At 55.9% G+C, this 14,372-nt stretch overlaps 2 protein-coding genes across 4 annotated transcripts in view; one reads left to right on the forward strand and one right to left on the reverse strand.

The window, feature by feature from the left end:
- The window catches only part of LOC115643412 (DLA class II histocompatibility antigen, DR-1 beta chain-like), a 288,794-nt gene that overhangs the window by 268,995 nt on the left and 5,427 nt on the right, over positions 1–14,372 (reverse strand). The window lies entirely within an intron of this gene.
- Positions 1–14,372, forward strand: part of LOC115643409 (HLA class II histocompatibility antigen, DR alpha chain-like) — a 54,453-nt gene that overhangs the window by 28,659 nt on the left and 11,422 nt on the right. The gene's annotated exons all lie outside the window — the stretch shown is intronic.

Here is a 14,372-nt window from a genome sequence, read left to right on the forward strand (position 1 = left end):
GAAAGCCCATCAGTGCATCCTTGTCAAAGTTAGGAATGGGGCAACAATTGTTTTCTAACATACGGCCAGTCTGGCAACAACGAGGGGAAAAGGATTCGTTACTGTTAGCAAGGACTATGGAATCAATACAAGAAAATGTGTTTCTAGCATTAGCCTGTGCACAGGCCCAGGAACTGAGTCAGCAACTGGTCATTCAAATACTCTGGGAAGGCAGGCCAGGAAATCTGCCTTTGGAAATAAAAAAGTTGTGAGAACATGTTGCACAAGGGGAGAAACAACTAATGGTGTGGTGGAAATCTGTACATTTTACCCTAAATAAAGATCAAATGGTTCTACAAGCACATGTAGTAACCGTACACCCCAGCCTAGCTACTGATATAGATCCAGGGGTACCTGTGGGAATCCAGCTAACGAAAAAAATCTGGCTCTATGTTCCACTGAATCTGATCATCATTCCTGGGCATATAAAGAAAACCAACAACGGAAAACGATTGACACGTTTCAGTGGGGAGCCCACGGAAATCTGGGATGTGTGTTAGGATGAAAATGTACAAAAACGAGATGAATGTTTCTGTGTTAAAGATAAAGGAACCCAAAGATGCATGTTTGATATACTCACTGAACAAAAGTCAGCTGTTGTATATGCAGGAAGGGGATGTGTTTGGGTTAGGGGTCATGGTTCAATGGTAAAAGTACAGGATGAGGAATTGTATTTTATGACTTATTTACTCAATAGATGTTTTTGTAACATTACAAAGATTAAACGTTGTGATTTTGAATATTATGTATCTGTATGGACTGTAAACTACTTGAAGTTTAAACCACCATTGTATCACAATGTAACGCCTGTAACCTTAGGCATGAATATGACCATGATAAGCAAATTGTTCATCCATCTGTAACAAGGGGGGGGGCCTTGGTGAGACACTGCTGAGAGCACCAATTCAGGGCAAATTGCTGAAAAAACGGCAGTCACAGCCAACGAGGCTGGGGATCCTTTGCTTACAAGGATCCCAAACCAGCCCAAAAGAGAACTTCGGTCTCACCCCACTGGCTAACCACAAGTCACACAAGCAATTCCCTCAGACACTCCTGTTTCCCTGTATCACCACCAGCACCGCTCCCTGTGGGGATGAGTGGTTATGAAAACCAGTGGCCCCAGTAAAGGTTCTTCTGATCCCAAAGGACCAGCCACACCCCAGGTCAATATATAACTTAGATCTTACCCAAAAATCACTCTGTAGCCAATCCTTTAGAATCTAAAATATAAAGGTTTATCCAGAAGGAAAGAAAAAGAAACAGAAAAAGTAAAATTGGTTGAAGGAATCAAATACATACAACAATTGCAAAGTCCTTGGTTCAGGCTTGTTTCAGGCTTGATGGAATAAACTGCTGGCTTAAGTCAAGTCTCTGGAATACATCCACAGTTTGAATGGGTCATTCAGTCCTTTGTTTAAAGCTTCAGTTTGTAGCAAAGTTCCTCCAGAGATTTGAACCAGGACTGAAGCCAAAATGGAGACATTCTTAAGGCCTTATATAGTTTCTGCCCAGGGCAGAGAAATCCTTTGTTCTCTCTGTGGAAAATCACAGTAACAAGATGGTGTCTGGTCACATGAGCCATCGCATGGGCACATCACCTGTCCATGCGTGACTCAGTTCTTTACAGGTAGATGCCACTGGCCAGGTGCTAGTTTGAACGTTCATAGGGATGATTATCAGATGTGGTTTAGCATCTTCCAAGGCCCGTTGTCAGTCAGGTTTTGCTAATCAACTTGAATCATCCCGCCAAGACTTGCTGGCTAAATACTTTGTGGGCGTTGCCCCAGGATTCAAACGTTTGAAATCAGGTACAGAGCCAATACTCATAACTGCAAACACAAATATGATACATGCACCCGGAGAGCATCGTCATCACCAGCCAATCACGACCTTTTCATAGACGTCTGTCTTAGCCTATATTGTACAAGATTTGTTGCAAATATAGAACAGTGGTTGCAGCAATGATCTGTGCGTTCACATTACAATCAGATAATGCCACACCATCCCGTGTTACATTCGCAGTAACTGCGTATTGCACAGACAGGAGAACAAATACGTATTGAAGTACAACGTGATCATGCAGAAATCGCTCAGAGTAAAAACTGTTGCAGATGCAGGACATCGCTCCTGGTGCGAGACACTACTGGGGTTGTTACCTTCTGCAACGGGTGTGCTAAATATCATGGTTCACCTCATTGTGGTGATCATTGGAATCTAACTGGCTTTATTAGCAAGCGTAATAGCTTTGGCCGGGTGAAGAGAACGGTCCGAAGACTACAGGAAGCTGCCATGCAAAGTCAAATAAGGCCCTTGTTAATTATACCCAGGAGGGAAACCCAAGCTTGGCAGGTCTGAGCATTGGACTCCTGGAATAGCAACGACGGCTTTGGTAAAAGTGTCATTAAGGAATGGACTGTAAGGGTCAGGCCTTTGTCTGCAGCCATATTGCCAGGCCTAAAGCCTACGGCCTTTGTCTCCAGCCAGACTGAAAGAGCAGCCAAGCAGCAGCCATGAGTGGAGAAGCAGGAAGTCACATCCTCACATTCCATCTAAATTACATTAAAACGGTGTCATATTCGGCTGTTAAGAAGGAGACCTCGTCCTAAATGCCCCCACTGTCACCAGATACAGAAACAGATCTTAAGACGGCTAAAGAAAACTTAGTTTGATGGTGTCTGTCTGACAAGAGACCACTTATCAATAGCCGTGGTTCTGAAATCCTCATTTCTTTATTGTTCTACCATTATTGTCCCCTCTTCCCTATTGTTTGTCTGTGTGATTTGTCTGGTTCTTTGATTGTTTCTGTCACTGTATAATTAATTTTGCTGGGTGTAAATCAGTGAAGGCGGTGGGGTAGGATTGGTTAGAGAATTACACTACACTACGTTAGGGTTGGTTAGTAACATTTTAGTAAAATGGCTAGTTAAGGTGCAGCTCAGCAGAACTCAAGTTTCACTCTATAAACTAGGGTCAAAATTGGAAGTTCTTTGGAACCAACTCCAGGATACGGCCCCCAAGATCACCACACAGAGACTGGAGCTCCCCACGTGGACCTGATCCTGACTGGCCAGCAGGGAAAGTTCACGTGTCTTATTGGGAGAGGTGAGCACTGTGTGTGCAGCGTGTGCGTCTGTTTGCGGGGATTGGGAACAAATAGAGGATCGGGCTATTACTGTGCGAGGCTTTTCCACTGGTGAAAGCCCCCGCACACCGGCAGAGGGTAAGGTTATGCCTGAGCCCACAGCAGGGCAGGGGTGGGTGGGTGCCTAAATTCAGAGGGTTACACCTGAGCCCTAGGACCGGGTGAGGATGGGAGCCCCTAGAGTGTGTGAGTGAGAAAGAATTTTGTGCAGGTAACATCCTGACTCCCAGGCCTCTTGCTCATAGACTCATAGACTTTAAGGCCTCAAGAGACCATCAAGATAATCTAGTCTGATCCCTGCAGATTGCAGGCCACAGAACCTCACCCACCCGCTCCTGTCACAGACCCTGAGCTCTGGCTGAGTCACTGACGCCCTCAAACCGTGGGTTAAAGACTTAAAGTTACAGAGACCCCATCATTGACCCTAATTTAAACCTGCTGTGACCCGTGTCCCAGGCTGCAGGGGAAGGCGAAACACCCCACTCCCCGCCCCCCACCAGGGTCTCTGCCATCTGAACTGGGGGAAAATTCCTTCCTGACCCCAAGTATGTCTATCAGTTAGACCCTGAGCATGTGGGTGAGACCCACCAGCCAGCCCCTCCCCAGACTCCCCAGCCCGCCCTGGTCACTGACCCCGCCCAACGAGCAGAGATCAGCGCGAGTGGCCGAGTTATCAGCAGGTGTTTTCCAGGGAGCGGGGACAGGACACCCCTCGCTGGCTGACACCAGGACCCAGTAATGAGCCCACCCACAGGGTCACTGGGAGCCTGGAGCCTGGCAGGGGAAATCACTGCTGGGCCGGCTTGAGGGGGGGGATCCGATCGTCCACGGGCAGCCCCCGCTGTGCAGATACCTGAGGAGGTCGGGGAGCTCAGACCCTGGGTGGGTTGCAGAGAACTTGTGCGATCCCCGTGTCTGACACCTGCTCCATGCCTAGGACAGGTGAGATCCTGGCCAGGCTGGGGGGGGGGCCCGTTCCTGATCACGACTGACCTCACTAACGGGCCTTGGCAGGGGCCTTGCTACCCGGCTCCAGGTGGCATTTACCCCCCACTGGGGCTCTTGCAGTTCCTGGTCCTGCCGTTTGGGCTGGGGGGGGTCCCGGCTCCCTTCCAGCAGCTGGTAACTCCGGTGTGGGGTGGGCTGGGGAGTGTCCCCAACGTGGCTAGAGGGTGTTTGTATGTTAGTCAGACCTGGGCAGAGCCCATGACCCATGTCAGGTGGGGGCTGCGTGGCATCCAGACCCCAGCCCTGCCTGGGAAGGGGGAGCCAGGCGGGGGGTGGGGGGGCTGGCAGAGGGGGGATCTTGGCCATGGACGGGGGAGGGGCTGCATGAAACCAGAGCCTGCAATAGTGGAGGGACTGAGACTGGGCCCATCCCCAGCCAAGGGAGCAGGTACCGGCCATCGGCTGCTGGCAGGGGATTGCCGGAGATTGTCCCTGTCATGGAGTGTGGGGAGTCCAGCCCTGCACCCCTCTTCCTGGGACCCACAGTGACTCTCAGCCAGCCAGTAAAACAGAAGGTTTATTGGACAACAGGAACACAGGTTACAGCAGAGCTTGCAGGCACAGTCAGGACCCCTCCACCGAGTCCTTCTGGGGTCCAGGAAGCTTAGTCCCCTCAATTCCAACCACCCAGACCAAAACCGAAACTGAACTTCCCCCAGCTCCCTCCAGCCGGCCCCTTCTTCTGTCCAGCTTCCCGGGCCAAGGTGCTGACCCCCTGCCCCCTGCCTGGCTCAGGTTACAGGCCTAGGTCCTGTCCCCCACCTAAAGTCACTCCCTGCTCTCCCATCCCCCACACAGACAGCCCCTACCCATCACAGTCCCTCACTGTGGTACCCGCCCGACCCGTCATGGGCCTGTGTGAGCCGGGGCAGCCAGACGGGGCCTCTGGTCTAACGGGGCAACAGGCCAGCTGGGAACGGGGGCAGCCCTGAGCACACCCAGCACTGGGGAGCCCCAACTGCGACAAACCAGTTGTGGGTTTCACAGCCGCCTCTGACAGGCTGAGCTGCTGCGACACCATGAAACACAAGACACCCCCAAGCCCTGGGGCAGATCTGAGCAAGACGCTGCTTCCCGGAGCGAACTAGGGGACAATGAACGTCTGGCCTGGGGCTGGACCCTGCGCAAACCACAGCCCTGTCTGTCCTGGAGCCGTCGCCCTGTCTGTGCTGACCCCTCGCCGGCCCCCAGCCAGTGACAGGGGCTCAGGCCAGGGGACTAATGGAGCCTGGTGCCCCAGCGAATGGTGCGGGGATGATCCATGCTACAGGGAACGCAGCTCTCCCAGCTGGTGCCTGGCCAGGCCGTGAGCCACAGATTCCCCCAGGACGCCAGTCGGCCAGCCTGGGTCCATGATGCCTCCATGGGGGAGCAGTGACAGGTATCCCCACCCCGGGCAGCGGCGGTGGGGCCCACGCTGGGTTACGTCCATGCAGGGTTTATGGATCATTGCAGGAAGGGATCGATCTGCTCCATGGCAAGAGGTTATCACAGCTCCTCAGCCCAGGCACTAACCACAGCGGGGGGTGATCACCGCAGTGCCTGGGACTGGGACCGGCTCAGAGAGGTCCCCCACCCAGGGGGGTTTGCCAGGCCGTCTGGACTGGGCCGGAGGAGAGATGAGGGCCCCAGAACGAACTGGGGCTAGAGAGATGGGCCCAATCCTGGCTGGAGGGCTGGAAAGAACTCGGGCCCATCCCACGCCCCACGTAGGAGCTGGGCGATTCCTGCTGGGCAGGTTACATCAGGTTGTTTCTCTCGCTGATGATGCTTTTCCCCTGCAAGTCGCTGTCTCTGCTGAGCGTGAGCCAGGGGGAACCGGTGTCCCAGGTACACGGGGTTGGGTGGGCCTGGCTTTGGAACAGGCTCTAGGAGGACCCATCAGTGAGCCAGACCCTCGGGGGTCTCACCCTTCCTCCAGGGTGAGCCCCGCTGTTTCCCTGCCTTCTTAGGCTGGACATCTGGGCCTGCAGCCCCTCTGGAAGCTCCAGGCAGCGAGCCCCATGGAGACAGACCCCGAGACCTGTTGACTCTCTGCCCAGCTGCTAAATGGACAGCTCAGATCACGGTGTGTCTGGGGAGTCCCCTCCCCCAGGGCTGCTGGCTTGTGCATCCTCCCACCCCCAGCAGGGTCAGTGAAAGGGAACGTGGGGCTGGGCTGGGGCAGGGAAAGGGGGAATGCAGGGGAAGGTCTTGGACACTGTCAGACCAGATACCAGCTCATGCCAAGGCCCTAGGTTATCACTGACAGATCCCTGGCTGGAAACCGGCCGGGCTCAGCTGCGTGTTCGCATTGTTAAAACTGGGATTAGACTGAGCAAAGGTGATCAGGACGTTGTGAAATGCTGGTAAATTGCCGCAGCTGTACCCCACGTGATAAGGTGATAGTGAAACGAAACAGTAAAGCCAGGCAGGAGAGACGCATTGCCAAGTGTGAAATACTAGTGTGTGTGTGGCGGGGGGAGGTTATCTCCCACCCACCAACAGAAGGCCCTAAGCCCCAAATAGGCCATTGGGGGACATCAGAGGACACAGGACTTTTCTGATGGTTCCCTCCCCGTGAAGAGGAGACACGGAGAAGTGCTTGTCCCACCAGCTTAAACTCAGGGAGGAAGGGAATAACATTCCCCTTCGAGGAGCAATCCGTATCGGTCTGTGGCTTGGGCTCTGAAGGGGCAGGAATGGCCAGGCATAAGCGCCAGATCCCCTGGCTGTGCCTGGGTTGGCCCCAAAGGACACACAGCGCTGGCTTCTTACAGGAGTTTCTATTTCCTTTTGAAACCTGGGACTGTAACTCCCCGCTGTGTGTGGGACCTGCTTTAACTTTGTCAAGAAAAGACGGTTACTCACCTTTGTAACTGTTGTTCTTCGAGATGTGTTGCTCACATCCATTCCAGTTAGGTGTGCGCACCGCGCGTGCACGTTCGTCGGAAACTTTTTACCCTAGCAACTCCAGTGGGCCGGCAGGTCGCCCCCTGGAGTGGCGCCGCCATGGCGCCCAATATATATCCCTGCCGGCCCGCCCACTCCTCAGTTCCTTCTTGCCGGCTACTCCGACAGTGGGGAAGGAGGGCGGGTGTGGAATGGATGTGAGCAACACATCTCGAAGAACAACAGTTACAAAGGTGAGTAACCGTCTTTTCTTCTTCGAGTGATTGCTCACATCCATTCCAGTTAGGTGACTCCCAAGCCATACCTAGGCGGTGGGGTCGGAGTGAGAAGTCGCGGCACGGAGCACTGCAGTTCCGAAGGCCGCATCCTCTCTCGACTGCTGGACCAGGGCGTAGTGGGAAGCAAAGGTGTGGACCGATGACCAGGTCGCTGCCCGACAGATTTCCTGGATGGGCACACGGGCGAGGAAAGCCAGCGACGACGCCTGCGCCCTGGTAGAATGCGCAGTCACACGGCCCGTAGGGACACGGGCCAAGTCATAACAGGTCCTGATGCAGGACGTTACCCAAGAGGATAACCTCTGGGAGGAGATAGAAAGCCCTTTCATGCGGTCCGCTACTGCTACGAAAAGCTGGGGGGATTTGCGGAAGGGCTTGGTCCTCTCCACGTAGAACGCGAGAGCCCTACGGACATCAAGCGAGTGGAGCTGCTGCTCCCTGCTTGAGGAGTGAGGTTTCGGGAAAAAAACCGGGAGGAAAATCTCTTGGTTGACGTGGAAGGCTGAGACCACCTTGGGTAGAAAGGCAGGGTGTGGTCTCAGCTGCACCTTGTCCTTGTGGAAGACCGTGTATGGGGGGTCTACCACAAGGGCTCGGAGTTCCGACACCCGTCTAGCTGAGGTGATAGCTACTAGAAAGGCAGTCTTCCAAGAGAGGTAAAGCAGGGAGCAAGTAGCTAACGGCTCAAAGGGGGGCCCCATGAGCCGGGACAACACCAGGTTAAGATCCCAGGTTGGAGCAGGGGGACGGACGTTAGGGAATAAACGTTCCAGCCCCTTAAGGAATCTAGACACCGTTGGGTGAGAAAAAACAGAGCGACCATCCGCACCCGAGTGAAAGGTGGAGATAGCTGCTAGGTGGACTCGCAATGATGATATGGCCAGACCTTGCCCTTTGAGGGACCAAATGTAGTCTAAGATGTCGGTTACCGAAACTTCCATAGGGCGGAGATTTCTCTCCACGCACCAACAGGAGAAACGCTTCCACTTGGCCGAATATGTCACTCTTGTGGACGGTTTCCTGCTGCTCAAGAGCACCTCCCTCACCGGCGTGGAGCAGCGCAGCTCAGAGCCCGTCAGCCACGCAGGAGCCACGCCGCTAGGTGCAGCGACTGCAGGTCTGGGTGACAGAGGGTCCCGTGTTCCTAGGTAATCAGGTCCGGATGAAGGGGCAGGGGAACTGGGTCGGCTACGGACAGGTCCAGCATCATGGTGTACCAGTGCTGCCTGGGCCATGCCGGGGCCACCATGATCACGTGAGCCCTGTCCCTGCGCACCTTCAGCAGGACCCTGTGGACCAGAGGGAACGGGGGAAATGCATAGTACAGGTGGGTCGACCACTGGATGAGGAAGGGGTCCGCTATCGACCTGGGCTCCCTGCCCTGAAAGGAGCAGAACGCTTGGCACTTCCTGTTCCCCCTGGACGCGAAGAGGTCCACCCGGGGATAACCCCACCTCCGGAAGATGGAGAGGGCGACGTCCGGGTGAACGGACCACTCGTGCGACAGGAAGGATCTGCTCAATCGATCCGCCAGCGTGTTCCGTACTCCGGGGAGGAAGGAAGCCGTGAGGTGAATGGAGTGGGCTACACAAAAGTCCCAGAGTCGTATCGCCTCGTGGCACAGGGAGGAGGATCTGGTGCCGCCCTGCTTGTTGATATAGTACATGGTCTTCGTGTTGTCGGTGAACACCGCGACACAACGACCCTGAAGCTGATGACAGAACGTTTGACAAGCAAGGCGGACCGCTCTCAACTCCCGCATGTTGATGTGTAGTCCCACCTCCTCCTGGGACCACAGGCCCTGCGTCCTCAGGGTCCCTAGGTGGGCCCCCCAGCCTAGATCTAAGGCATCCGTTGTTAGGGACACCGAGGGCTGAGGGGGGTGGAAAGGGAGACCCGCACATAACACGGACTGGTCTAGCCACCAGCCGAGAGAATCTAATACCCTCTGGGGGATTGTGACTAACATGTCTAGCGGCTGCCTTGTCGGCCTGTAATGATTGATGAGCCACAACTGGAGGGGCCTCATGCGGAGCCGCGCGTAATCGGTCACAAAGGTGCAAGCCGCCATGTGGCCTAACAGGGTTAGACATGTCCGCACTGACGTCAATGGGGCTGTCCGCAAACGCTGAACGATCGCCGACATGGTCTGGAACCGCTGCAGAGGCAGCAAGGCCCTGCCTACAGTGGCGTCCAGGACGGCCCCGATGAATTCCACCCTCTGTGTGGGAATCAAGGTGGACTTGTCTGCGTTTACCAAGAGGCCCAGACTTGCGAACATGCCGGTGATCACGCGGACATGGCTGTAGACTTGTTGTTCCGACGTGCCCCGAATCAACCAATCGTCCAGATAGGGAAACACGTGGACACGATTGCGCCGAAGATGCGCCACAACAACTGCCATGCATTTTGTAAACACTCTCGGGGCCGTGGACAGGCCAAATGGGAGGACTGCAAATTGATAATGAAGAGCCCCCACAACGAAGCGGAGGAAGCGTCTGTGGCGCGGCCAAATGGCAATGTGGAAATACGCGTCCTGCATGTCGAGGGCGGCGTACCAGTCTCCCGGATCCAGGGATGGGATAATGGTCCCCAGGGATACCATGCGGAACTTCAACTTCACCAGGTATTTGTTGAGCTCTCGCAGGTCGAGGATAGGCCTGAGGCCTCCCTTGGCCTTGGGGATCAGAAAGTAGCGGGAATAAAACCCCTTGCCTTTCTCGTTTTCCGGAACCGCCTCTATAGCTCCTTTGCTGAGGAGCGTCTGCACCTCCTGCCGAAGGAATTGCTCGTGAGAGGGGTCCCTGAAGAGGGACGAGGAAGGGGGGCGGGAAGGAGGAAATGAAACAAACTGCAGGCGGTATCCCGTCCGCACCGTGCTTAAGACCCAGCGGTCCAATGTTATTTGGGACCACGCCAGGAAGAAAAACGAAAGGTGGTTGGAAAACGGGGGGGAAGGATCCATTAGGGAAACTGTTACTGCGCCCTCGGGCGCACCTTCAAAATGAAGGCTTAGGTCCAGGCGGGGGCTTAGAGGAGCCTTGGTTCTGCCCCCCTTGGTTCCCCGAATGCCTGCGCCTTCCATTCCTGCCGCGGCGCCTGTTAAGGTCCTGCTGCTGGCGGAACTGGGAATACGGCCTGCGCTGTTGTTGATGCTGTGGCCGGAAGGGTCTACGCTGCGTCACGGGAGTGTGCATCCCGAGGGACCGCATAATGACTCGGTTATCTTTCAGACTCTTGAGTCTGGGGTCTGTCTTTTCAGAGAACAAGCCCTGGCCCTCGAAAGGAAGGTCCTGTAAAGTATGCTGGAGCTCCGGCGGAAGGCCGGAAACCTGCAGCCAGGAGATGCGACGCATCGTTACTCCCGACGCGAGGGTGCGGGCAGCCGAGTCTGCAGCGTCCAAAGAGGCTTGCAAGGCCGTGCGTGCGACCTTCTTGCCTTCATCCGAGATGGCCGCCCACTCTTGGCGAGCATCTTGTGGCAGCAGCTCCTTAAATTTGTCTGCTGCCACCCAGGAATTGAAGGCGTATCTGCTCAGCAGGGCCTGCTGGTTGGAGACCCTGAGCTGCAGCGCCCCAGCTGAGTACACCTTACGGCCGAGGAGGTCCATCCGCCTGGCTTCTCTGGATTTGGGGGCTGGAGCCTCCTGGCCATGACGCTCTCTATCATTCACGGATTGAACCACCAGGGAACCCGGTGTCAGGTGCACATGGAGGTACTCATAGCCTTTAGAAGGGGCCATGTACTTCCTCTCGACGCCCTTCGCAGTAGGAGGAATGGAGGCCGGAGACTGCCAGATGGTGTTGGCGTTGGCCTGGATGGTTCGTATGAAGGGCAGGGCGACCCTGGTGGGAGCGTCAGATGAGAGGATGGTGACAATTGGATCCTCTATCTCCGAGACCTCCTCGGCTTGCAGACTCAGATTTTGAGCTAATCGCCTGAGGAGGTCTTGGTGCGCCCCGAGATCCAGCGGGGGGGGCTGTTGGAGGAGGTACCAGCCACCGCTTCATCCGGGGAGGAGGATGAGGAGACCCCAGGCAAGAGAGTGTCTAACTGTGGGTCTTCCTCAGCCCTCGCCTCTGTCTCCGGAGCCACAGCGGAGTCTTGCTGCTTGGACCCTTCCTCCCCTTCCGGGGAGGGAGGGGGGCGAGACAAGGAGGCTTCAGGAGCCCTACGCTCCGCAGTCGCCGGCCTAGCAGGGAGCTGTTGGGGGCCCTGGGCCTGATGGTATGCCCAGGGTGTCCAGAATCCCCATTGTTGCGGGCCTTGGTCCTGCTGCGGCGGATCACTGAATAGCGCCACCTGCCGGTCGGTGCCCAGTGCATACCCGCTGTCCGTCTGGGAGGATACGGACGGCTGTCTAGAGGGCCATGGTGGGGCCGACCCTGGATGGTAAGGGTCTGCGCGGGTCGGCACGGAGGATCGTCTCGGTGCCGGGGACCGGTGCCGGGAGTCATATCGGTGCCGGGATCGGGACCGGGTTCTGTCACGGTGCCGGGATCCGGATCGGTACCGGGCGCCGCTTCGGTGCCGGGATCGGGACCTGCCACCAGCTCGGTGCCGGGAGGTCGACCGGGACCGGGACCTGCCACCAGCTCGGTGCCGGGAGGTCGACCGGTGCGGCGAGTAACGTCGGGACCTGCTCCTGGAATCGCGGTGCCGGTATCGGCGGCTGGAGTCTGACCGCGATCGTCTTGATGTCGACCGGTGCCGCGAGTGCGACCGGTACCGCTGAGGGGAGCGGTGCCGGGACTGCGAGCGGCGGTGGGATCTGGAGCGACCATGACGTCGGGACCTGGATCGTGAACGAGAGTCCCGAGACGGTGCCGACATCATGGGCTTGCCTCTGGACACGACCCGCACCGGAGGTACCGGGGGTGGCAGCCGAGTGGGCTCAGTCAGGGCTATTAGGTCCCGAGCCGAGGCGAAGGTCTCCGGTGTGGATGGGACCACTATCTCAACCCCAGATCTCATGGGGGAGCTTGGCGGCACCGGACTCGACGGACCCGCCGGGCCCGGAGTCGACGGTGCCGGTGGCGCCGCGGCCGATGTCGAGGCCGGGCGCTCTAGCCGGGTCTGCCTGGCCGGAGTAGTGGACTTCGACGGCCTTGGCTCTGTCTCCGGTGCCGGAGAAGGTCGGTGCCGGGGAGTCTTCTCTGTGCCGGTGCGACCCGGTGCCGGCGCCGAGATCACGGCCTGCGAAGCCGTCGGGTCAAGTGCCGCCTCCATAAGGAGAGTTCGGAGTCTTTGATCCCTCTCCTTCTTTGTCCTTGGCTTAAAAGCCTTGCAGATGCGGCACTTGTCGGATCTGTGCGATTCCCCCAGGCACTTCAGGCACGCTTCGTGGGGATCGCTGGTAGGCATGGGCTTCTTGCAGGCCGCACACTGCTTGAAGCCCGGCGAAACAGGCATGAGCCTGGCGCCGGGTGCCAGGAAGGGCTAAGCCCCCGGCGAAGAACTATTTACAAACTACTTAACTACTATTTAACAATCTAATTAACAACTACAATAGTACTAGAGATAAACGATAGATAACTAGGAGAGCTAGGGACGTGGAGGACAGCTATGCCGCGCTCCACAGTTCCAACGACCGACACGGCGGTAAGAAGGAACTGAGGAGCGGGCGGGCCGGCAGGGATATATATTGGGCGCCATGGCGGCGCCACTCCAGGGGGCGACCTGCCGGCCCGCTGGAGTTGCTAGGGTAAAAAGGTTTCCGACGAACGTGCACGCGCGGCGCGCACACCTAACTGGAATGGATGTGAGCAACACATCTCGAAGAAGAACTCCCAGTGCTTTGTTGTAGTTAATGAATCTTTACTGAGGGTTTGGCTGCACTTGGAGATGTGCAGCGCTGGGAGGTACAGCTGTCTTTGTACAGCCGTGTAGGGCCAGCGCTGCAGTGGCCACATTTGCAGCATTTGCAGCGCTGTTGGGAGTGGTGCATTGTGGGCAGCTATCCCAGTGTTCAAGTGGCTGCAACGTGCTTTTCAAAAGAGGGGGGTGGGGTGGAGTGTGACAGGGAGCGTGGGGGAGACAGAGAGAGTGGAGTTTTGGAGCTGACACTGTTCTCAGCTCCCTGCCTTGCAAGTTCTAAGGACTGGAAGATACACAGTGCCTACCTTCAATCATTTTAAAAGTTTTGACTTTTCCCCCACCTGTCTCTTATTCACTAAATGCTAATTATGCACTCCTAAATAGCCGTCAGACCACATAAACAGTTGCTCAACATTACCCCTCCCCCCTCTCTCCTCAAGCAAACAGCTGTGAACATTCCAAAGCAATTCCCCTGCCTCCGCTGGCTCCTCGCTGGAGCACAGAGCAGCTGTGTTTGTTTTTTAGCAAGTAGCTACGGGGAGATCGGAGTTCAGCCATTCTTCTGGTTTGTTGTGGACAGGAATTCTGGGATATCTCCTTATACCCCAGAGGTCAATAAAAGCGCTGGTGGTGTCCACACTTGCTGACCAGCACTGCATCACCAGCGCTGGAATTGCTACACCCGAGGCAGACCAGGTGTACAGCCAGCGCTGAAACCAGGGAGTTGCAACGCTGGATGTGCCTTGCAGGTGTGGACACAGAGTGAGTTGCTGCGCTGCAAACCCACCACCAGCACTGCAACTCTCCAATGTAGCCAAGCCCTGAGGTTATTACAGGACTGGCTACAAGCGTCGTCTGTGGAGTGAGATCAGTTCAAAGTTCAAAGTGCCATGGGGAAAGCGACTGCTCCTTTGGGACAGGGAGTGACCCGAATGTCGCTGTGAATTGGGGTGGAAGGGACCAGGGCCGGCTTTAGGAAGTGCAGGGCTCAATTCAAACATTTTCAGCAGGGCCTCGGCAGGAATGACTAAAAAAACCCAAACATGTAAAAAAGCCTTTCTTTTCTTAACAACCGGTTCCCTATAAAAAGTTCTGATTTAAGGGATGTGCCACAGTACGTATTTTTTGTACCAATAGGGTTACCATACATTTGTATTTTCCCAGGAGAAATTTTTAAATTTTAAAATTTCCTCCT

This window comes from Gopherus evgoodei, unplaced genomic scaffold (genome assembly GCF_007399415.2).
Source record: "Gopherus evgoodei ecotype Sinaloan lineage unplaced genomic scaffold, rGopEvg1_v1.p scaffold_58_arrow_ctg1, whole genome shotgun sequence".
Lineage (NCBI taxonomy): Eukaryota > Metazoa > Chordata > Testudines > Testudinidae > Gopherus > Gopherus evgoodei.